The sequence below is a fragment of the Oncorhynchus gorbuscha genome, linkage group LG12, assembly GCF_021184085.1.
Source record: "Oncorhynchus gorbuscha isolate QuinsamMale2020 ecotype Even-year linkage group LG12, OgorEven_v1.0, whole genome shotgun sequence".
NCBI classification, from domain to species: Eukaryota; Metazoa; Chordata; class Actinopteri; order Salmoniformes; family Salmonidae; genus Oncorhynchus; species Oncorhynchus gorbuscha.
In genome coordinates this window covers 72,447,603-72,473,386 of record NC_060184.1, presented here as the reverse complement: position 1 = coordinate 72,473,386, position 25,784 = coordinate 72,447,603, and the positions used below count along the sequence as shown (strand labels likewise).

Below are 25,784 nucleotides of genomic sequence, written 5' to 3'. Positions count from 1 at the left end.
TCAACATCTCACAGCACAATACTTCTCTCCCCTATTTGACCTAGATAGTTTGTGTATGTATTGATATGTAGGCTACGTGTACCTTTAAAAAAAGTTCTGTCCTTGAGCTGTTCTCGTCTATTAATGTTCTGTATTATATCATGTTTCATGTTATGTGTGGACTAGAAAATACCAAATACCACTTGAGTTCATGTTCTGAGCTACTGTAGCCTGATGCTGCATTCCTTCTTCATGCCAAGTCCCAACGTCCTCTTCATGCTGCGGCATCACACTACAATCTATCGCATTCTTCTCAATATAATGTCACTCTCATTTGGCAAAATAAAGACTGCTTGCATAATACTGTACCACATGCCAGACCTGCATTCAAATAGTATCTGTTTTCTTTCAAATCCTTTAGAGCGTTTGATTGTGCCTGGATTGGGGGTGAGTTTACCCTTTCGGGACTATCTCATTACTTCCATTGCACCAGAAATGCTCAATCGCGCACAGTTATTATATTATCACAGTTAAAGTATTTGAAAGAAAATAATATTTGAACCTGGGTCTGCCACATAAATGACTCTGAAATCAAAAGAATAATCAGTGATATTGTAGGCTCTCTTTTATTTCACAGGAGGTCGTTATCTTATATACAGAGGCATGTGTTTGCAAAGTACAAAAAATATTTAAACTTAAAGTACTAAAATGTATTTATAAATAATATTTACTGCAATGTGGGCATTACTGAGGCACTGCATTGTGGTTGAGCAGTGAGACATGTAAAGCCAGTATCTACTGACTGCTGAGAAGATGCCTGTTGTAGGCTACTGCATTTATGACAGTTTATAAGAATGGAGAGAAAAAAAAACATTTTCTGTTCATGTCTTGGGTGTTATTATGATGAAGCAGCTCTTGTTTTGATGAAAACAGTACATTTATGACAGAGATGTGTCGAGTTGACTTTTCACCATGCCGTTTTTGTGTAAAAATGTCCCCCCCTCCTAACAACATATAGGACCGCTCCCAAGTTCTAAACATTTTCCCCAATGTTCCCGATACAAAGCATGCAATCAGAAATCTCTTTAGAAAAGTCCCCCGTAGACACTGATAAATAGCAGTGTGATCCCAGTCACTCATCCATGGCATCTAATGGGGCAACGATGTGGGTAGAGATCCATTTAGAAACAGGACCGGGGTACTGTATATACCAGGCACACACTGGATCTATTGCTACAGAAAACAGCCCTTCAACACACCTGCAACCATAACATGAAAATATACAGTATATCATATTAAAGTTGAGCGGTGTATTTTTTATTATTCTTCTAGTTGAATAGAAACTATATGTGCCGGTATCAGTCCTACAGTGGAGAGTAGTCATGGGTAACCAAGAGAAGCTGAATGGACTGTAGAGCAAACTAAATAAATGCTGTACAAACTTTTACACTTTTATCTGAAAAATAATTCACTTAAAAGTAGCAAATTACTGCTAAACACAGTTTCTGCAAAATACTGTAGAGAAATTATAGCTGTTCAGCCTTGGGCGTGACTTGTCTATATGATGCATTCAAAACATGCAAAACAAATACTTAAAATAATAAATAAATAGGACGATTATCCACCCGTCTAATAGTGAATAGGATCTCTGATGCTCATAAAATATGCAGCCACTTGGGCAGTTTAAGTCCTAAAGAAGTTATGGAGAAAAAAAACATCTGTCAATCTTAACCATGAGATGTAGGTTTGATTGTCACATACTGATCTTGGTTACTGAATTGCTTCTTAGCTTTGTGTAACTAAAACCAGATCGTTATGAATGAAAAGTGAACTAATATGCAGGGAGCCCGGGATATGTTTTACATGTAAACGCAAGGGAAAAAAACGCTAAAACAGTTCAAATACAGCGGTCTTTTAATGTGAAAAGTCATTACCTGCCCGTTCGTCTTGTTACAGTGTGGAAGTATTCCCTTTCATGGTAAGCGACTCCAATTCAGAAGAGGCCATGTTTTTTTTCTTACTCTAAAAATATCAAAAATAGTAATAATTGTACTGCTATGAAAGACTGGTAACATCAACAAAGTTATACTTTACTACGAAAAAATTGTATCCCTTTGTTTTTTCTCCCACATCTCACAGTTCTAAAACTGTTGATCATAAGGAATCACACCAATAATAGTAAGACCTTTAATGAACTCATACGGTCAGGCATTCTTTGTAAATACTGATCAACTGTATTTCTTTTAGTCTAATAAATGATTATTACATCAGTGATATAATTGTTGTGACCCTGCAGAGGTTATTCATGCATATTAACTGTGAAGCAAACTTGACATGAGCAGGGTCAATGGTCATCTAGGATTTACACACGCCCCCTTTGTGTACTCCCACAAAGCATGTTTACCAAAAATAAACAAATCATTTGCCTTTTCTCTATGAAAACCCCGAGCAGATTCTCTGCACAACCACATGTACTAAACCAGGGTCATTTGAGCTATTTTACATTCGGTAAACAACAACAACAACAACAAAAAATGTAAAAGAGAAAAAAAGCATTTCCTAGTCGCTGTTACAGAAATGTCTCACGGTCTCTGTCGGGGGCAAGGCAATGTTCGCTTAGGTCACTGTTCCTGGACTGTTCGAGAATTAAAACTTGGAAAAGTTCACTAGTCGCCCGTGTGACGCTGTCGTAAGAGGGCGGAGAGGAGGTGGAGGACAGGGTCTCCATCAGCTCCATCTCAGGCCCCCCGTAGTTCTCCTTGATCATGGAGGCTATGAGGCCCTCTTTCTCCGGGGCGGTGACCCTCTTGTCCGTGGAGCTTTGCGTCAGATTGATCTGCATTGATCTGTACATGAAGGAGGCTTGCTTCATCTGCCTCCGCAACAGGTGCCGGCGGTAGCACCTCTGGATGACTGCGGCGGACATGTCCTCCTGTTTGCGCCTCAGCGTGGTGGTGATGGGCTCGTAGGAGATCTTGGATGGGTTGGCCATCATGAACTTCTCCTCCATTTGCTGCTTAAGAGCGTCCATCTCACCCGACTCGCCCAACACACGCTTGGTGAAGGCAAACAGAATGTCCAGGCAGTGGATCTTGTCTCCACTGACCATGGGCAGGTCCATGGAGATCAGCTTAATCTTGTTAGGCTTGCCAATGCGCAGTGGCTCCGACAGTGTGTCGGCAAAGTCTGACAGCTTGGCGTACTCGATGAACTGCGTGGCCTCTGGGTCGAACTTCTCCCACACCTCATAGAACATCTCGAAGTCGTCCTCACTCAGCGGCTCGGTGCTCTCCTCGGTGGCCACGCTGAAGTTCTCCAGAATGATGGCGATGTACATGTTGACCACGATGAGGAAGGAGATGATGATATAGGTGACAAAGAAGGTGATGCCCACTGAGGGGTTGCCACAGTTTCCCCGGGCGTTTGTGCCTGTGTGGACGAGGTTGGGGTTGCACTCTTCCGGAGAGTTGTTGAGGATGGGGCTGAGCAGGCCGTCCCAGCCCGCTGACGTGGTGATCTGGAATAGGCAGATCATACTGTTGCCGAACGTCTCGAAGTTGAACATGTCATCGATGCCCGCCTGCTTTTTGACATAGGCAAAGTTGGCCATGCCAAAGATGGCGTATATGAACATGACCAGAAAGAGCAGGAGGCCGATGTTGAATAGGGCGGGAAGGGACATCATTAAGGCAAAGAGTAAGGTCCTTATTCCTTTGGCTCCACGGATGAGTCGAAGTACTCGTCCGATCCTGGCCAATCGAATGACTCGGAACAGTGTCGGCGACACAAAGTACTTCTCTATGATGTCAGCGAGAACGATACCTGGAAGATAGGGGGAAAAACATGAGATCTCTGTACTTCTAATTAGACCATCATTAACAATAAGGCTAGATCTTTCCCACACTACGCATGCAATATCTTATGGAATTAGATTGACTATTGGTAACCAGGAGTAAATTAGGCTGAAGGACAGAGTCTCCCTGCTATCACCAATAAGCTTCCTTCTCCTTCATGTCAATTCTAGCTTCCCCAAACCCATTCACCAATGAGCTCATGATAAAGGCTTCCACTATTACTGGGTCTGCCTGCCTTCAAATGACATTCAAGTTTCCTCCAATCCCTCTCACCTCCACGACCACTTTACCATCTGTCCCTGATTTGTGACCCTCCTCTCCCATGGACCAGGAATGTCACACCTGAGTTATTGATTGTGGAGAGGGGTTGGGAGTCACCATTTGGAGCCATACATTAAGCCCCCAGCCCCCCACCAACCACCAACCACAACCCTCTGATGCAGCACTTCAATCATGCACAAATCACCCCCGCTGACAACCCTGATTGCTACAATTACCTTCACCTCAACAGAGGCATCCTTACCCACGCATGTAATTTAGCATGGGGACGGATACTTAGATTCAACCTATATGTTAGCCCTTTGGTTTGTTTTAGTTCCCCATTAGGGCCATGCAGAACATACATGTGCCTCTGATTCATCAGATAAAAGCCCCACTTACTATCAACGACTTGATTGACATGATAGATAACTTTGCCAAATGGATACAAAATCTTGGATGCCAGAGATGATGGCCAAGGTATATTGCAAAACACAATTACGGTTCTGAAATGTGTTCTTCAGGTATGACTTATTGTTTAGAACTAAATCTTATCCAGAGCGACTTACAGTAGTTCCCTCTAAGCTGCACGCGTGTGCGGGTAGTAGCCCTGAGACTACCGAGTAGCTCCCCCGTGACTGCCTCGCAGTAATATCAGCCCCCAGAGAGAAATGCGAAATTGAATTTCACTCAACTTTCTAGAGCCATGTTCACCAACTGGTCAATTGCGATTGACTGGTCGATCTCCAACGCATTCCTAGTCGATCACTAAACATTTCTGTAAAACTGTTGGCAGTAGGTGCACCCGATTCAGCTACCCTGTGAGGTTTCAAAACGTTCAAAACCATGACTAGAGAGAGACTCAACGAATAAAGCAATGAGATGCTGTTTTTATGAGTGAGTTCATGTTTAAGTTCTTACTCAGAACTGTCAACACTTTGTATCTAACACTTTTATAAACCATAAAATGCACGTTCTTCCTATTTCCACTCAGCGCAACAACAAGCACTGCAGCATTAATGAATAAGTCGGAAAGTGTCTCTGTAGACTTGCGCTGTTGTTATTATTACCGTTTGGGTCTTTTTTAATATCGAGGAGGAACATTTGACATTCTCTGTTCATCGGAGTAATAACATGAATTTGTGCGTGAGGCAGAAATAATGCAGTGCTACTCGAGCTACGCCATCAGCTGGAAGACAGTGTCCCTTTTTGGTCAGTGTCAGTGGAGGAAAGGGAGAGCGGAGGGATGTTGAGAGACGGACCCTCAGTCTGCTGCTCTCTCCCTACGCTGAGACTGACTCTCAGTCTGCTGTTCTCTCCCTACGCTGAGACTGACCCTCAGTCTGCTGTTCTCTCCCTACGCTGAGACTGACCCTCAGTCTGCTGTTCTCTCCCTACGCTGAGACTGACCCTCAGTCTGCTGTTCTCTCCCTACGCTGAGACTGACCCTCAGTCTGCTGTTCTCCCTCCTGCTGTTCTCTCCCTACGCTGAGACTGACCCTCAGTCTGCTGTTCTCTCCCTACGCTGAGACTGACCCTCAGTCTGCTGTTCTCTCCCTACGCTGAGACTGACCCTCAGTCTGCTGTTCTCTCCCTACGCTGAGACTGACCCTCAGTCTGCTGTTTTCTCCCTACGCTGAGACTGACCATCAGATGCAGGCACCATCAGCTCAGCTCAGTAAAAGAAAAATACAATTATTTAAAGGTATGCTCACTCAGCTGTGATTCACAAGTAATACACCAATGGATCTATTACTGGCGTGATCATATAGCCTACCTCAAATGTTGAAATATAACTTTAAAAATGGCCTGAACAACATGTTGCATTGGCAGGGCAATTCAAGCAAACCCAATATGCTGTGATAATGTATTGGGCCTATAGTTTACTGCACAAACATCATTGCTACAGTACTGTTTTTAATTGGTTAATGTTGCATAGGCTTACATTTTTTAAGTCATGTTAATAAAAAATCAGAGCGGTAGATCTTGGCATGCATTTTGACTCAAAGTGATCGAATCAACGCAACAGTAGTCACGTTCAATGCAACACAAAACAAACTATGCAAGAGATTTTGTTGTAGGCAGAAAGCGTCGGAGTAGGATTTTATTGCATTGACATGTACTACTCAGCCCGTACTCTACCGAGACCAGTGCAGCATAAACAATCAGAGGCCTATATGCAAATAGACAATTGCCATACATGGATCTGTGCAATTTACTTTGAACTGGACTGTGTTCACAGCATGAACGGTTGTGAGTAGATACGCTTGTTTTGAGATAAAAGCGAGACCTGCATGTAGCCACTTGAGCACATTTTGTTCATATCCTTTGCTACTTAGTGAGTTATTAGCTCAGTAATAGATCATTTATAGTCAGCAATAGGAGAGTGATTGCTTCCTACAACAGCAGAAAATGTGTACATTTCTCTTTGAAAAGAGAGTCAGGTAAAGGTTTATTTTTTGTCTTAAAGGGGCAGTGTTGTATTTTGAATAAGCGAAGTAGCTAATAGCCAGAGGGAAGCATAATTTGTCTAATTCTCTGTAATAATGGTATGGTAAAATGTATGTATTTTATTTTGTAAAGTGGTTTATTGCATTAAGCAACACAACAACATTTTCAGTCACCTCCTTGTCTGAAGGACGAGTGGATAAACAGGTTAATGTCAAGTCCTGCATGTTTTTTTTCAAAGGTCTCATGGAATTTAGGCCTACATTGAACACCACACATTGGCTGCTACTGTAGACAGACTAGCTATTTCCATGTTAAAATGTTATGTGATGCATTTTCTCCATTGTTCTTTTATGGTAAGCCACTCTGGTAGGCCTCCATTATGATCAAATAGCCACAGTAGCCTACACGGCCACAGTAAAACTGTAACTTAAAGCGGGTACAGCCTCAGTGTTCACAGTAAAACTGTAACTTAAAGCGGGTACAGCCTCAGTGTTCACAGTAAAACTGTAACTTAAAGCGGGTACAGCCTCAGTGTTCACAGTAAAACTGTAACTTAAAGCGGGTACAGCCTCAGTGTTCACAGTAAAACTGTAACTTAAAGCGGGTACAGCCTCAGTGTTCACAGTAAAACTGTAACTTAAAGCGGGTACAGCCTCAGTGTTCACAGTAAAACTGTAACTTAAAGCGGGTACAGCCTCAGTGTTCACAGTAAAACTGTAACTTAAAGCGGGTACAGCCTCAGTGTTCACAGTAAAACTGTAACTTAAAGCGGGTACAGCCTCAGTGTTCACAGTAAAACTGTAACTTAAAGCGGGTACAGCCTCAGTGTTCACAGTAAAACTGTAACTTAAAGCGGGTACAGCCTCAGTGTTCACAGTAAAACTGTAACTTAAAGCGGGTACAGCCTCAGTGTTCACAGTAAACACAAGATGGTCGTTGCACAGAATTTTCACAACGTTCAAGTTTGCACTCAACAGACCTAAAATTTGCTCAGTGATAAAAAAAAATGAGGGAACATTGCCCATAACCCTAGCGTTGCAAGCACCCAGGCACTAAAACTGAGCTACATGGGAAATCTGTCAATATAATATTTCTTGGTCAATTTGAAGGTCCCAAGCTAAATGTTATTATCTCTGTATGAGCCAGCTAGTGACTTGGAATGCCTTGCTTATAGGCAAACAACCAAGGTCATGAGTTCAACTGTATCAAGGATGTTGACCTGGGATGTTGACCTGCCACAGCGGCATTAGACGAGAACTGCAGTGCCTTCGGAAAGTATTCAGACCCCTTGACTTTTTCCACATTTTGTTCTATAACAGCCTTCTAAAATAGATTAAAATAAAAATCTCCTCATCAATCTACACACAATATCCCATAATGATGAAGCGAAAACAGGTTTTTAGAAATTTTAGCAAACAAAATTAAATATAAAAACAAAAATACCTTATTTACACAAGTATTCAGACCCTTTGCTATGAAACTCTAAATTGAGCTCAGGTGCATCTTGTTTCCACTGATCATCCTTGAGATGTTTCTACAACTTGATTGGAGTCCACCTGTGGTAAATTCAATTGACTGGACATGATTTGGAAAGACACATACCTGTCTATATAAGGTCCCACAGTTGACAGTGCACATCAGAGCAAAAACCAAGCCATATGGTCGAAGGAATAGTTCGTAGAGCTCAGAGACAGGATTGTGTCGAGGCACAGATCTGGGAAACCAAGGGGGTACCAAAACATTTCTGCAGCATTGAAGGTCCGCAAGAACACAGTGGCCTGCATCATTCTTAAATGGAAGAAGATTGGAACCACCAAGACTCTTCCTAGAGCTGGCTGCCTGGCCAAACTGAGCAATCAGGGGAGAAGGGCCTTGGTCAGGCAGGTGACCAAGTACCTGATGGTCACTCTGACAGAGCTCTAGAGTTCTGTAGAGATGGAAAAACCGTCCAGAAGGACGACCATCTCTGCAATTCTCCACCAATCATGCCTTTATGGTAGAGTGGCCAGGCGGAAGCCAATCCTCAGTAAAATGTCAGCCCACTTGGAATTTGCAAAAAGACACCTAAAAGACTCTCGAACCATGAGAAACAAGATTCTCTGGTCAGATGAAACTAAGATTGAACTCTTTAGCCTGAATGCCAAGCATCACGTCTGTAGGAAACCTGGCACCATCCCTACCGTGAGGCATGGTGGTGGCAGCATCATGCTGTGGGGATGTTTTTCAGCGGCAGGGACTGGGAGACTAGTCAGGAGGGAGGCAAAGATGTACAGAGCAAAGTACAGAGAGATCCTTGATGAAAACCTGCTCCAGAGCTCTCTGGACCTCAGTCTGGGGCAAAGGTTCACCTTCCAACAGGAAAATGACCCTAAGCACACAGCCAAGACAAAGCAGGAGTGGGTTCGGGACAAGTCTCTGAATGTCCTTGAGTGGTCCAGCCAGAGCCCGGATTTGAACCTGATCGAACATCTCTGGAGAGACCTGAAAATAGCTGTGCTATCCTCTCAACCTGACGGAGCTTGAGTATCTCCAGAGAAGAATGGTAGAAACTCCCCAAATACAGGTGTGCCAAGCTTGTGGCATCATACCCAAGAAGACTCAAGGCTGTAATCTCTGCCATAGGTGCTTCAACAAAATACTGAGTAAAGGATCTAAATACTTATGTAAATGTGATATTTACGTTTTTAAAACATTTCTAAAAACCTGTTTTTGCTTTATGGGGTATTGTGTGTAGATTGATGAGGAAAGAAAACTATTTAATCAACTTTAGAATAAGGCTGTAACATATCAAAATATGGAAAAAATGAAGGGGTCTGAATACTTTCCGAATGCACTGTACATACCGATAGCCATACATCAGCTACATATAGCAACCATATTTCAGTATAACTGCCAGTTAACAGACCCATGCAATTACATCGCATCATTGAAAACCCCTGATTATTTATGACATTTTTTGGTACTTTTTACCTCTTTTTCTCCCCAATTGGTAGTTACAGTTTTGTCCCATCGCTGCAACTCCCATATGGACTAGGGAGAGGCGGCTGTCGAGAGCCATGCGTCCTCCAAAACACGTTACCCTGCCAAGCCGCACTGCTTCTTGACACGCTGCTCGCTTAACCAGGAAGCCAGCCGCACCAATGTGTCGGTGGAAACATCGTACAACTGGCGACCCAATTCAAATTGCATGCGCCCGGCTCGCCATAAGGACTCGCTAGAGTGCGATGGGACAAGGACATCCCGGCCGGCCTAACCCGGACGACGCTGGGCCAATTGTGCACCGCCTCATTGATCTCACAGCCAGCTGCGACACAGCCTGGGATCAAACCCGGGTCTGTAGTGACGCCTCTAGCAGTGCCTTAGATGCAGTGCCTTAGACCGCTACGCCACTTGGGAGGCAGACCCCTGATTAATTAAGTCCAAGCAACAAACTCACCAACGATGGAGAGGATGACCACTACAAAGTCGAAGATGTTCCAGCCAATGGTGAAGAAGTAGCAGCGTAGAGCCACGATCTTGATGAGGCACTCGCAGGAGAAGATGATGATGAAGGCCAGGTTGATTTTGTTGAGGATGTACTCCATTCGGGCCGGCTGCTCGTCCGTCTCCACCATCATGGTAATCATGTTGAGCAGGATGAGGACCATGATGATGATGTCGAATGCCTGCTTTCCCACCAGGTCGAAGAAGAAGCCCTGCACTTGGTTCTGGGAGAAGAGAGGTAGTGAGTAATAGGTGTTATTTTGAAACGCAAGAGGCTTATGCACTAAGGTGAAGAAAATTGAAAGAATAGGAAACTTTTATAAGGGTTGATATATATATATATATATATATTAACTATCCTGCCCAATACTTCACCCAATACTTTTTTACATATTTTTATTTCACCTTTATTTAACCAGGTAAGCTACTTGAGAACAAGTTCTTATTTACAACTAATTTACAACTATCCCTATAAGATCCAGAAATACCAGTCATTGGAACACAAGAGGTTTATGCACTATAGGGCAAAGAAAATAAAAGGAATAGTTCCCTTTTTGGGGGGTTTTAACTTATTTTCTACTTATCTGGCATGTTATCAAAAATAAGCTAAAAGTTCCAAAAAAGTGAACTATCCCTTTCATTAGATCAAGAAAATAGGGTTCAATTAGCTCCAGCTCACCAATGGCCTTGGAATTGGTTTCTGAGGCTTTTTAGACCCTAGCTTCTTCATGGCATTGTAGTACTTTTTCTGTTCCTCTGTCATGAAGATGTCTTGCCCACCTAAGTAAAGAGACATCCCTTTTCTGTTATTTTCACTGTGAAAATAACCCAATTTTTTAAAAGCTCATGGCATTTGTTGGCCATGATGGTTTTGATACTTATCTTTCGTTTCTGCTGGTTGAAGTTGTCGATAATGACACCAATGAAGAGGTTAAGGGTGAAGAAGGAGCCAAAGATGATGAAAATGACGAAGTATAGGTACATGTACATGTTGACTTCTCTGATAGGCTGTTCGTCCACCTAGTGCAGCCAGAGAAAAAACATATTAGGACAATACACCTTTCAGCTACATTTTATCAGTTGAAAACTGTGTTATTCTGGTAAATGTTATGGTGGTATTACATCAAGGCATGATTATGACAACAAATATTTTCAAATTTCAAGTCATTTTTAAGACAGTCTTATATAGGCTTTATGATGGAATATTCAAATGTTAAAATCATGTTATACAAAACAAGTACATTGACGTGAAATACTTACAGCACGAGAATCCACTGCTGCATACATGATCTCCATCCAGCCTTTGAATGTAGCCTTGTAACAAAGGACATAAACGTCAATGAGCATGTGCCACCATCAACTTCAATGAGCATGTGCCACCATCAACTTCAATGAGCATGTGCCATCATCAACTTCAATGAGCATGTGCCACCATCAACTTCAATGAGCATGTGCCACCATCAACTTCAATGAGCATGTGCCACCATCAACTTCAAGGAGCATGTGCCACCATCAACTTCAAGGAGCATGTGCCACCATCAACTTCAAGGACCATGTGCCACCATCAACTTCAAGGACCATGTGCCACCATCAACTTCAAGGACCATGTGCCACCATCAACTTCAATGACCATGTGCCACCATCAACTTCAATGACCATGTGCCACCATCAACTTCAATGAGCATGTGCAACCATCAACTTCAATGAGCATGTGCCACCATCAACTTCAATGAGCATGTGCCACCATCAACTTCAATGAGCATGTGCCACCATCAACTTCAATGAGCATGTGCCACTATCAACTTCAATGAGCATGTGCCACTATCAACTTCAATGAGCATGTGCCACTATCAACTTCAATGAGCATGTGCCACCATCAACTTCAATGAGCATGTGCCACCATCAACTTCAATGAGCATGTGCCACCATCAACTTCAATCAACTTCAATGAGCATGTGCCACCATCAACTTCAATGAGCATGTGCCACCATCAACTTCAATGAGCATGTGCCACCATCAACTTCAATGAGCATGTGCCACCATCAACTTCAATGAGAATGTGCCACCATCAACTTCAATGAGCATGTGCCACCATCAACTTCAATGAGCATGTGCCACTATCAACTTCAATGAGCATGTGCCACTATCAACTTCAATGAGCATGTGCCACTATCAACTTCAATGAGCATGTGCCACTATCAACTTCAATGAGCATGTGCCACTATCAACTTCAATGAGCATGTGCCACCATCAACTTTAATGAGCATGTGCCACCATCAACTTCAATGAGCATGTGCCACCATCAACTTCAATGAGCATGCACCACTATCATCACTATATAAAGGCATACATAGGAGCATTATTCTAAAATGCAAACGATATATGCTTGTATTTCTATATGACAGAGTGTGGGTATCTGTCCTTCCTATGATATGGTTTTGTCAACCATTAAACAGAAGAACCCCCTTCAAAAAACAAAAACATACAGTCTCTATAAAATAAATACTGGCCATGTGCCATGTTAGAGCTGAGATGTTATGAATGGCAGTGGAAAGGATTTATATGTGCTTCCTCCTGACCGCATGGAGTGTCTTTCTAGACAGAGGAAGAAGGAGAGTGAGCGGGGTGCACTACTTCATCACAAGTGAGTTCTTATCAGCGAGAAATCACGGTGGTGGGTCTTTTCGCCTTGGTTACGGGTTATTATTGGCTTTTGTGAATGGCTGAGGGCCAGACTGTTTCCAGATGCAAATGGGGGAAGTTAGAATGAAGGGAAATCACAAGAAGGTGATGGAAAGGAGCTAAGTGAATTGTTGCTAGGCACCCACACCAACTAAGTTAAAGTGAAGAATGAAGTGCATGCACTTGCTTAGAACAACATTCTCTATAATGGCTGTAATGGCCTCCATCGCTGCTAAAAGCATAACATTCTCTGTAATGGCCTCCATCACGGCTAAATGCATAACATTCTCTGCCTCCATCACTGTTAAAGGCACAACATTCTCTGCCTCCATCGCTGTTAAAAGCATAACATTCTCTGCCTCCATCACTGCTAAAAGCATTAACATTCTCTGTAATGGCCTCCATCGCTGCTAAAAGCATAACATTCTCTGTGATGGCCTCCATCGCTGCTAAATGCACAACATTCTCTGTGATGGCCTCCATCGCTACTAAATGCATAACATTCTCTGCCTCCATCGCTGCTAAAAGCACATTCTCTGTAATGGCCTCCATCACTGCTAAATGCATAACATTCTCTGCCTCCCATCGCTGCTAAATGCATAACATTCTCTGTAATGGCCTCCATCGCTACTAAATGCATAACATTCTCTGTGATGGCCTCCATCACTGCTAAATGCATAACATTCTCTGTAATGGCCTCCATCACTGCTAAATGCATAACATTCTCTGTGATGGCCTACATCGCTGCTAAATGCATAACATTCTCTCTGATGGCCTCCATCACTGCTAAATGCATAACATTCTCTGTAATGGCCTCCATTGCTGCTAAATGCATAACATTCTCTGCCTCCATTGCTGCTAAAAGCACAACATTCTCTGCCTCCATCACTGCTAAAAGCATAACATTCTCTGTAATGGCCTCCATCGCTGCTAAAAGCACAACATTATCTGTAATGGCCTGGCCTTCATCACTGATAAATGCACAACATTCTCTGTAATGGCCTCCATCACGGCTGAATGCATAACATTCTCTGCCTCCATCACTGTTAAAGGCACAACATTCTCTGCCTCCATCGCTGTTAAAAGCATAACATTCTCTGTAATGGCCTCCATCGCTGCTAAAAGCATAACATTCTCTGTAATGGCCTCCATCGCTGCTAAAAACATAACATTCTCTGCCTCCATCGCTGCTAAAAGCACAACATTCTCTGTAATGGCCTCCATCGCTGCTAAAAGCATAACATTCTCTGTGATGGCCTCCATCACTGCTAAATGCATAACATTCTCTGTAATGGCCTCCATCGCTACTAAATGCATAACATTCTCTGTGATGGCCTCCATCACTGCTAAATGCATAACATTCTCTGTAATGGCCTCCATCACTGCTAAATGCATAACATTCTCTGTGATGGCCTCCATCACTGCTAAATGCATAACATTCTCTGTAATGGCCTCCATTGCTGCTAAATGCATAACATTCTCTGCCTCCATTGCTGCTAAAAGCACAGCATTCTCTGCCTCCATCACTACTAAAAGCATAACATTCTCTGTAATGGCCTCCATGACTGCTAAATGCATAACATTCTCTGTAATGGCCTCCATTGCTGCTAAATGCATAACATTCTCTGCCTCCATTGCTGCTAAAAGCACAACATTCTCTGCCTCCATCACTGCTAAAAGCATAACATTCTCTGTAATGGCCTCCATCGCTGCTAAAAGCACAACATTCTCTGTAATGGCCTGGCCTTCGTCACTGATAAATGCACAACATTCTCTGTGATGGCCTCCATCGCTGCTAAATGCATAACATTCTCTCTGATGGCCTCCATCGCTGCTAAATGCACAACATTCTCTGTAATGGCCTCCATTGCTGCTAAATGCATAACATTCTCTGCCTCCATCACTGCTAAAAGCACAACATTCTCTGTAATGGCCTCCATCACTGCTAAATGCATAACATTCTCTGTAATGGCCTCCATCACGGCTGAATGCATAACATTCTCTGCCTCCATCACTGTTAAATGCATAACATTCTCTGTAATGGCCTCCATTGCTGTTAAATGCACAACATTCTCTGTGATGGCCTCCATCGCTGCTAAATGCATAACATTCTCTCTGATGGCCTCCATCGCTACTAAATGCATAACATTCTCTGTAATGGCCTCCATCACTGCTAAATGCATAACATTCTCTGTAATGGCCTCCATTGCTGCTAAATGCATAACATTCTCTGCAATGGCCTCCATCACTGCTAAATGCATAACATTCTCTGTAATGGCCTCCATCACTGCTAAATGCATAACATTCTCTGCAATGGCCTCCATTGCTGCTAAATGCATAACATTCTCTGCCTCCATTGCTGCTAAAAGCACAGCATTCTCTGCCTCCATCACTGCTAAAAGCATAACATTCTCTAATGTTCTCCATCGCTGCTAAAAGCACAACATTCTCTGTAATGGCCTTCATCACTGATAAATGCACAACATTCTCTGTGATGGCCTCCATCACTGCTAAATGCATAACATTCTCTGTAATGGCCTCCATGACTGCTAAATGCATAACATTCTCTGTAATGGCCTCCATTGCTGCTAAATGCATAACATTCTCTGCCTCCATCACTGCTAAAAGCACAACATTCTCTGTAATGGCCTCCATCACTGCTAAATGCATAACATTCTCTGTAATGGCCTCCATTGCTGTTAAATGCACAACATTCTCTGTGATGGCCTCCATCGCTGCTAAATGCATAACATTCTCTCTGATGGCCTCCATCACTGCTAAATGCATAACATTCTCTGTAATGGCCTCCATTGCTGCTAAATGCATAACATTCTCTGCAATGGCCTCCATGACTGCTAAATGCATAACATTCTCTGCAATGGCCTCCATTGCTGCTAAATGCATAACATTCTCTGCCTCCATTGCTGCTAAAAGCACAACATTCTCTGCCTCCATCACTGCTAAAAGCATAACATTCTCTGTAATGGCCTCCATCGCTGCTAAATGCATAACATTCTCTCTGATGGCCTGGCCTTCATCACTGATAAATGCACAACATTCTCTGTTATGGCCTCCATCACTGCTAAATGCATAACATTCTCTGCAATGGCCTCCATTGCTGCTAAATGCATAACATTCTCTGCCTCCATTGCTGCTAAAAGCACAACATTCTCTGCCTCCATCACTGCTAAAAGCACAACATTCTCTGTAATGGCCTCCATCGCTGTTAAATGCATAACATTCTCTGTAATGGCCTCCATTGCTGTTAAATGCACAACATTCTCTGTAATGGCCTCCATCGCTGCCACAAATAAAAGCTTGCGACTTGTTGATCGATTCGCGGATCTCTGGACAGACATGGTGGGCAGCGTAAAAAAGTATGAGCGAGGAAAGAATGTCTCAAACTGTGACTAAAAGGAAAGGGGAAAAAAAGTCCAACTCACAACTTGTAAGAGGGCAAGGTAACCAGCGCCCACGTTGTCGAAGTTGACCTTGACTCTGGTCCAGTAGAACTGCGTGTCGTTCATGGCCCGGCAGTCGGTCTTGTTGTTGACCATGGACACATTGTGGATGTAGCCCGTCTGGTTGACGCAGCGTCCGTACTTTCCGGCGAACAGATTGACCCCCATGATGCTGAAGATGAGCCAGAAGATCAGGCACACCAGCAGTACGTTCATGATGGAAGGGATGGCGCCGATCAGGGCGTTTACCACAACCTGTCGCCATGGAAACACACGTCAAGCGTCCATCTGCCCCATTCTGCCTTCACATGACACACTCCATACATGATGCCAGTAACTTAATCAGAGAAACTCATACCAGTGTGCACATGCTTGTGGTTCACTTACTCTAAGTGCTTGCACAACCCACCCCCCCAAAACACGAAGTATATATACATATCAAACTATTCAAACACACTTTGTAGAATAATCCCACCACCTTAAAAATATCACATTTCCAAAATTCATGCAAACTAGTGAAACTGGCAAATGAGATTAAAATGAGAATGTTTGTTTGTCTCATATTCAATCACAAGCAGCAGCAACTTTTTAAAACTACCCTGGTAAGATTTTTCCTGGTTGAGACGAACCTTAAAGTGCTAGACTAGAGGAACAGGAGGGTAGTGTGCAGAGCTAGGAGTTCCTGAGTGTCACTGCTCTAATAGAACGAGTGGATATTGGGGTTTAGCCCTGCACATCCCTTAATGTGTCACAAAGAAATCTGCTGCTCACTCACTCCTCTGTATACTGTAGCCGGGCTGCACTTCCACTTCGCGTTTCCCACTGAGGAGTAGACCCAGACGTTTTCAAGCAGCGTGACGCCTTATCCCATTTGCCAAATTTACAGTGGAGGAGAGCAGCGAGCTCGGCGGACATCAGCCCTCCCATTTCGACAGCATGCAAATTTCATGGGCAGGAATTCAAATTCATTCCAGTGGATGTCAGGGGAAATTATATACATATTAAAGGGCTACAAGCTTGGCTGACAGCTGTTGACTTAAACACTGTGCAACAGGAGGGAACAATAGCCCAAAATCTTAACTTCAGTGTGCATGAACTGTTCGAGGGGGTTTAAGGATGCGTTTGAGGGAATGAATAATGATCATGGAAATGTTACAGGCTAAACATTCATCTGAATATCTGTACACAGAAATGCATGTAAGAGAACGTGATAAGAAAAGCAACCACTTAAACAAACAATGGAATAGCAATGAGATTTATATTAATACTGCCAGAAGTGAGAAACAACTTGTAAAGTAATATCACAGGCAGGTAAAGATGTGAGAAAGGATAGAAAGATTGGAATGAGATAATGGAAATGCTACATACTAAGTATATGTATTATGTACAGTTGAAGTCTGAAGTTTACATACACCTTAGCCAAATACATTTAAACTCAGTTTTTCACAATTCCTGACATTTAATCCTAGTAAAAATTCCCTGTATTAGGTCAGATAGGATCATCACTTTATTTTAAGAATGTGAAATGTCAGAATAATAGTAGAGAAAAAGAATTATTTCAGCATTAATTTTTTTATCACATTCCCAGTGGGTCAGACGTTTACATACACTCAATTAGTATTTGGTAGCATTGCCTTTAAATTGTTTAACATGGAAAAACGTTTCGGGTAGCCTTCCACAAGCTTCCCACAATAAGTTGGGTGAATTTTGGCCCATTCCTCTTGACAGAGCTGGTGTAACTGAGTCAGGTTTGTAGGCCTCCTTGCTCGCACACACTTTTCAGTTCTGCCCACAAATATCTATAGGATTGAGGTCAGGGCTTTGTGATGGCCACTCCAATACCTTGACTTTGTTGTCCTTAAGATATTTTGCCACAACTATGGAAGTATGCTTGGAGTCATTGTCCATTTGCAAGACCTATTTGTGATCAAACTTTAACTACCTGACTGATGTCTTGAGATGTTGCTTCAATATATCCACAATTTTCCTTCCTCAATATGCTATCTATTTTGTGAAGTGCACCAGTCCCTCCTGCAGCAAAGCCCCACAACATGATGCTGCCATCCCCGTGCTTTGTGTTGTTCTGCTTGCAATCCTCCCTCTTTTTTCTCCAAACATAATGATGGTCATTATGGCCAAACATTTTTGATTCATCAGACCAGAGAACATTTCTCCAAAAAGTACGATCTTTGTCCCCATGTGCAGTTGCAAACCGTAGTCTGGCTTTTTTTATGGCGGTTTTGGAGCAATGGCTTCTTCCTTGCTGAGCGGCCTTTCAGGTTATGTAAATATAGGACTCGTTTTACTGTGGATATATATACATTTCTACCGGTTTCCTCCAGCATCTTAACAAGGTCCTTTGTTGTTGTGGGATTGATTTGCACTTTTCACACCAAAGTACGTTTATCTCTAGGAGACAGAACTTGTCTCCTTCCTGAGTGGTATGATGGCTGTGTGGTCCCATGGTGTTTATACTTGCCTACTATTGTTTGTACAGATGAATGTGGTACCTTCAGGTATTTGGAAATTGCTCCCAAGGATGAACCAGACTCGGGGAGATCTACAATTGGTTTTCTGAGGTCTTGGCTGATTTCTTTTGATTTTCCCATAATGTCAAGCAAAGAGGCACTGAGTTTGAAGTTAGGCCTTGAAATACATCCACAGGTACACCTCCAATTGACTCAAATGATGTCAATTAGCCTATTAGAATATTCTAAAGCCATGACATCATTTTCTGGAATTTCCCAAGCTGTTTAAAGGCACAGCCAACTTAGTGTATATAAACTTCTGACCCAATGGAATTGTAATACAGTGAATTATAAGTGAAATAATCTGTCTGTAAACAATTGTTGAAAAAATGACTTGTGTCATGCACAAAGTAGATGTCCTAACAGACTTGCCAAAACTACAGTTTGTTAAAAATAAATTTGTGGAGTGGTTGAAAAACTGATTTGAATGACTCCAACCTAAGTGTATGTAAACTTCCAACTTCAACTGTACATGAAGTATGTGCATGCATGACACTGCTATATTTATTAGATTTTCTGGTAACACTTTACAATTATGTGTCCATATTCCTGTGTAATAATGCTGTAACAACATTGATTTAGTGAGAACTGGGCTTTTTAACGGGAACCCCTCGATAAAGACAGGCAATAATGACTGGATAAAATAAATCATTCAAACACTGAGAAATATTGTATGCTCCAAAAAATTGCTAATTAGTAATACTTTTTTTTCTCTCAGAAAAAAAGGGGTCAAAATGATTGACACCCCTAAAGATTCTTATTAAAAACGTAATCAAAAGTTTAGTATTTGCTCCCATAATCCTAGCACTTAATGACTACATAAATCTTGTGACATGTTGGATGCATTTGCAGTTAATTTTCGTTGTGTTTCAGATTGTTTTGGTCCCACGACAGCTAGCCTCCTGTTATTGGTAATGGTGAGAGGTTAGCACATCTTTGACCCTCTGTAACTTTCTCACTCATCATTATTCATGATTCATTCATGATTATCCTTAATCAGGGTAGCATCGTCATTAATGTAGAAGTGTATAGAAACATATTTTATTCTTATCTATAATAAAAGTGACTCCAAAATGACACAAAACAGCCCTTGTTCAACCTCAGGAGGCTGAAGAAATGGGTTTTGTCACCTAAAACCCTCACAAACTTTTACAGATACATAATTGAGAGCACCCTGTCGGGCTGCATTACCGCCTGGTAAGGAAACCTCCCCGCACACAACCACAAGGCTCTCCAGAGGGTGGTGTGGTCTGCACAACGCATTCCCGGGGGCAAACTACCTGCACTCCAGGAGACCTACAGCACCCGATGTGACAGGAAGGCCAAAAAGATCAACAACCACCTGAGTCACTGCCTGTTCACCCTGCTACCATCCAGTAGGCGAGGTCAGTACAGGTGCATCAAAGCTAGGACAGAGAGACTGAAAAACAGCTTCTATCTCAAGGCCATCAGACACTTTAATAAATGGATCACTAGTCACTTTAATAATGCCACTTTAAGAATGTCTACATATATTACATTACTCATCTTATATGTATATACCAGTGGAGGCTCCTCAGAGGAGAAAGGGGAGGACCATCCTCTTCAGTGAATTTCATACAAATGGTTAAACATTGAGATATCCTTTTTAGAAAAAACTATACTAAATATACTCACATCACCAAATAATTGATTAAAACATACTGTTTTGCAATGAAGATCTACAGTAGCCTCAACAGCACTCTATAGTGTAGCCGGAGGACAGCTAGCTTCCGTCCTCTTCGTATATTGACTTAAAAACAAAACCTAGGAAGTTCTTGGTTCTCACCCCCTTCCATAGGCTTACACGGTAATTATGACAACTTCGGAGGATGACCTCCAACCTATCAGACCTCTTGCAGCATGAACTGACATGTCATCCACCCAATCAAAGGATCAGAGAATGAATCTAGTACTGAAAGCATAAGCTACAGCTAGCTAGCATTGCAGTGCATAGCTAGAAGAAGCAAGAGAGAGAGAGATTGTAATTTACTTAGCTAGCAAATGCAGCTGGCTAATTTGGTTACTCAAACACCTGGCTCAAACAAAGGGAAGCTATTTTATCTAGCTGGCAATGACTATCCAACACAACACTGGAACTCTTCCAAGTCAAGGTAAGCTCTTGGTTTTATTAAATTATTGCCACCGGGGCCCACCGGTGTAACTGCTAACTGACTAACGGTGATTAACCTCATTCTGTACAAATTTGCGCAACCGCGACATTCAAATGAGGCTGCACTGAAAATTAATGGGACTATAGCAACTGTGTTGACATCAAAATCTTGGGTGTGAACTATGTTTCTATTCAAGCATTGATTGACATGGCAATAGCTCAATAGTAAAAAACTGACAACTCCGACGCTCTACGTAAAATTGTGACGTGTCATGACGTAAGGTACAGCATGCATAAAGCAACTAATTATCTGTCTTACAGCCTCTCTCCACCAGGTATAGCACCGCTCTCACCATTTAAAAACAAGAAAGGGACAGGGACAGGGTAATGGGGATACCTCGTCATTTCCTGGTTCATCACTGCAAGCCGCTGTTCACTTCTGAAGATAAATTTGAAACACGTTTTTAAGGCGGCGCTAAAGTTGACACCTTAAAAACTTGTTTCAAATTTGACACAACTCTTCAAATAGGTATGTAATGACACATACATTTTAAAGATTTTAAGGTGATAAGTTGGACAGATCGAATGAAAAACGCAGCTTCCCCACACAACATATCTCTCCTTTTTACTATCACACAATAGGTTTCACTTCCCCACCCACCATTTTTAAAAATACCCGACTGAGCTCTTTGCCTTCTTGAATCATGCAGAGATGGGCATCATGAAGGTCTCGTCATTGATTTTTTTTCGGAAAGGGGAGAAATTGTGCTTTACAATGGTATTGATATTATGGTATTATATGGAATTACGTTTTTGGGCGCTAAAATAAGGCCAATTGTACGGACCAGCACGATGTACACAAGTGAGTTTGTTAACGTTATGCATTGTAACATTACTGCATGATTGTAGCAGGTTTACTAGCATTAGTTCTATTAGCTATGTTGACTAGGACGATACTTTAGCTAATATGGGGACAACGATGTAGGCTGTGTGTACCGGTTATGACAAGTTTTTTTTTCCGGCTGGTCAAACACAGCTTATGTGTTGTGCATTGAAGTCCACAAGCGAAGAGAAGAAAAGGAATACAAAGTGGCTGTTATGAGAGTGAACTCTGCTTACGCGTGATCAGGGGTGTATTCATTCTGCCAATTCTGTTGAAAAAAAAAACTTTCTTAAACAGAAGCGAATGGAACAAAACAGGGATAAACATACCTGAAGAAACTCTTGTTTGCAACTGTTGGACTAATGATTACACCCTAGATCAGATAGATGCAGTCAAGAGTGTGCAAGGCGGTATTGAATGTCACTGTGTGTCACCTTAAATTTGTTTCTCGATCTGTGTGTGCCTATGTTGTAAACTTTCATTCATAGACTATGTTGTAGCAACCTCATGATGGGTATAGGGACAATTTGAGTATCATGTAGTAGCTTAAACCTATTGCTGTTACATTGAACTAGGTGAATGGAATATGAATGAGAGTCATTCAATGTGCTGTAACAGAAACATGAAAGAAAATTGTCCTCCCTCATCTTAAACGGCACTGACCCCCACTGGTATATACTGTATTTCATACCATCTATTGCATCTTGCCTATGCCACTCTGTCATTGCCCATCCATATATTTATATGTATATATTCTTATTATAAACGTGAATCTGACCGTCACCCCTGGTGAGACAAAACCACGACTTGTCAGTGAGAGCACCTTTTGCCAGTTGTGACTGGTCCAGCGACGGTGGGTTTGTGCCCATAGGCAACGCTGTTGCCAGTGATGTCTGGTGAGGACCTGCCTTACAACAGGCCTACAAGTCCTCAGTCCAGCCTCTCTCAGCCTATTGCGGACAGTTTGAGCACTGATGGAGAGATTGTGCGTTCCTGGTGTAACTCGGGGAGTTGTTGCCATCCTGTACCTGTCCCGCAGGTGTGGTGTTCGGATGTACCGATCCTGTTACACGTGGTCTGCCACTGTGAGGACGATCAGCTGCCCGTCCTGTCTCCCTGCAGTGCTGTCTTAGGTGTCTCACAGTACGGACATTGCAATTTATTGCCCTGGCCACATCTGCAGTCCTCATTCCTCCTTGCAGCATGCCTAAGGCATGTTCACACAGATGAGCAGGAACCCTTGGGCATCTTTCTTTTGTTTTTTTCCCCAGAGTCAGTAGAAAGGCCTCTTTAGTGTCCTAAGTTTTCATAACTGTGACCTTAATTGCCTACCGTCGGTGAGCTGTTAGTGTCTTAACGACCATTCCACAGGTGCATGTTCATTCATTGTTTATGGTTAATTGAGCATTGGAAACAGTGATTAAACCCTTTACAATGAAGATATGTGAAGTTATTTGGATTTTTACGAATTATCTTTAAAGACAGGGTCCTAAGTTTAGAAGCACAAACATTTCGCCACACTCTGCTAACCATATGTATGTGACCAATCAAATTTGATTTGATTTCTATTGCGTACCAAATTTGACACGCAAACAAAACAAACTGCAAATAAATCCCACACGTTTGTAGAGTCACAAACTTCATGTAGCCATTGCGTGGTAAGAATACGGGACCAAATACTCAACTTTTGACGACTTTATTCATAAGAATCGTTACGGGTGTCAATTTTGACCCCTACCTTTTGAGATTTTTTTTTATATATATTTTTATTAAACAAAATCACATTCTCTGAGCAATTGAATTAGTATAAAATAATATAATTTCCCAATTTTTTTTGGAGCATACTCAGTATTTGAAGTATTTATTTTTTACAGTCATTATTGCTCAAGGTTGTCAATCATTTCAGACCCTACCGTATCTGTCAAGGATTTACTTGGAAATGATGTGATGGCAATAGGCAATTTTCTGTCCTAACTTAAATGTGGTGTAAACATTTGGTATAAGTTACCTGTTTTGATGATTCCTAAATGGTGATGTGGGGCCTAATAATGATTTCACTATGAAAGGTTGAGGTAAAAAAAAGACTACAAAATAAAGCTTAATATGAAATAAAGCTTATCCAAATGGATCAAATTGATAATCTGGATAGCGATGTAGTCATGTCATGCTAAGGGGAGAGTTGAGGGTAATTATGAAAACATAATTAGCTCTTCATGCTAATATTGCCACTTTGTGCTAATATTACCACTTTTGGCTCCAAGGGAAAGATTGGCTAGGGATTAGTGGCATTAGCTGGAGAATTAAGAGATGAGCAAATCATGGATTTGATGGCATTATAACACTATAAGAAGAGATATGAGTATTCTAAATAGAAACTGTACAAATTCTGGTAAGTAAAAGAAAGGGTGGCAACAGACGTAGAGTGTGACAGATGAGAAGGTTCGAAGCCATCAGGAGTGAGGGAGTTGATGAGTTAGAAAAGAGAGCGGCGAGATGACTCTTACCCGCATGCCTTCAAATCGGGACAGTGCTCTTAGCGGCCTCAGAGCTCTGAGGGTTCTAAGTGATTTGATGGCAGCGAAGTCCGAGTAGCCAAGTGTGTTAGCCACTAGGCTCACCAAAGACACCTAGGAGGATGAAGAAAGGGCAAGTACCCACATGGTTAGGGGGGCTGCCACAACCTGTTCAAAGAAATGTCAACACAGTACCTGAAAAGGAACACTGGACCACTCTGGCAAGTCCCTCCGGTTAGCAACTATGTTAAGGGTTTATAAGTCAACCCAGAGTGGGAGCATCGAGGTAGTCCTTTTAATATTCAAGGGGATATAATGTTAAAATCTGGTTATTTCATAGCAGAACATAGAATGGTCACAAAACTTTTGCTTTGATCTGTGTAAGAGAGAGAGGAAGAGAGGTCAATCAAAAACCAACCTCAAAGCCAACCAGAAACTACAGTTCCAGGTGTCTACTGTGTACGGTCAGTGGTGGTGTTTAGCGGTCAGATTGGGCCTCGCCCTTATGCCAGCAAACAGGGCCACCACAATGCTCGCAGGGTCCTGAGGACTCGTGGGTGCCAATTTGCTCTACATTGACGGAACTGGTCAACAGGCCAATCACTGATATCTTGCCAACAGTGAATCAAATTACTTACTTACTTTTAAATATGTAGTACAGACTGATCCAATACATACAGGTTTTTACACAAGCAAACTTGCATGTAGTAAAGTGTTGTTTTTTTAAATTCCCTTTTGCCCCTAACAAATTAATATTCAACTGCCCTCCATGCACTGTCTGAGACTCATACCACAATCAGATGAATGACTGAAATGATTCTCCAAGGTTCACAGACATCTGTGCTTCGTCATGTTGTTTAAATGAATAACTGATTCAAGAGCAGGGGCTTTTTGTGCTCTTATGCCTTGGGGTGTAAGAAAATTAATACATCACAACACTTTTGTTGAACATGAGCAGCACAGCACACAGAGATGACCGAGGGAGTAAACCCACTGGTGATCTTCTTGCCAAAAGGTTTTGGTACTTCAGCACTTGGAGACCTTTTGGCATTACGCATACTGTTTCGGTATGAATTATAACACTTCGGTGAGGGGGTTTAAAAAAGATTCAGCAAGCACAAGTACACATTGTGATTTCCCCTCCAAATCTATATCAGGAATTTAGAATATTGAATCACAAACTGGATTCATACCAGTGGTATGAATCCACCGACACATTTCCATGACTTCCGTGTACAATAGGAAGGCATGATCATTTTGAATTCCATGTTTGGTTATCTTCTCAATTCACTTCGTCTCACAATTTACAGGAACAAAAGGCAATGATAAGCGCTGAAGAAACACAGGCAATATGGCAGATTACATAGAACAACATCTGCTGCACATCCTAAAAAAAGATGCATAAAGGTATCATCTATCATTAGAAATAGTCCCAACAAGCTGTGTAAGGGGAATATGTATTGACTTGGCAGTTTTCATGGCAATGGTAAAACATGAAGCCATGCCAGAGAAATTTCCCTGGGGGAAAAATGCTGTTTACATCTATCTAGTCAGCTCTGGC

The 25,784-nt window shown here is 42.1% G+C and overlaps 1 pseudogene across 1 annotated transcript in view; it reads right to left on the bottom strand.

Annotated features, from left to right (window-relative positions):
• Nucleotides 1-589: 589 nt before the first annotated feature.
• LOC123991369 overlaps nucleotides 590-25,784 on the bottom strand; it is a 191,672-nt pseudogene continuing 166,477 nt past the window's right edge. The window contains exons 22-28 of the transcript XR_006830786.1: nucleotides 24,215-24,337; nucleotides 16,151-16,423; nucleotides 11,286-11,339; nucleotides 10,908-11,045; nucleotides 10,705-10,809; nucleotides 9,979-10,249; nucleotides 590-3,801 (exon numbers count right to left, since the gene is read on the bottom strand). The product of XR_006830786.1 is annotated as a sodium channel protein type 4 subunit alpha-like (transcript). The remainder of the gene's footprint in view (nucleotides 3,802-9,978; nucleotides 10,250-10,704; nucleotides 10,810-10,907; nucleotides 11,046-11,285; nucleotides 11,340-16,150; nucleotides 16,424-24,214; nucleotides 24,338-25,784) is intronic.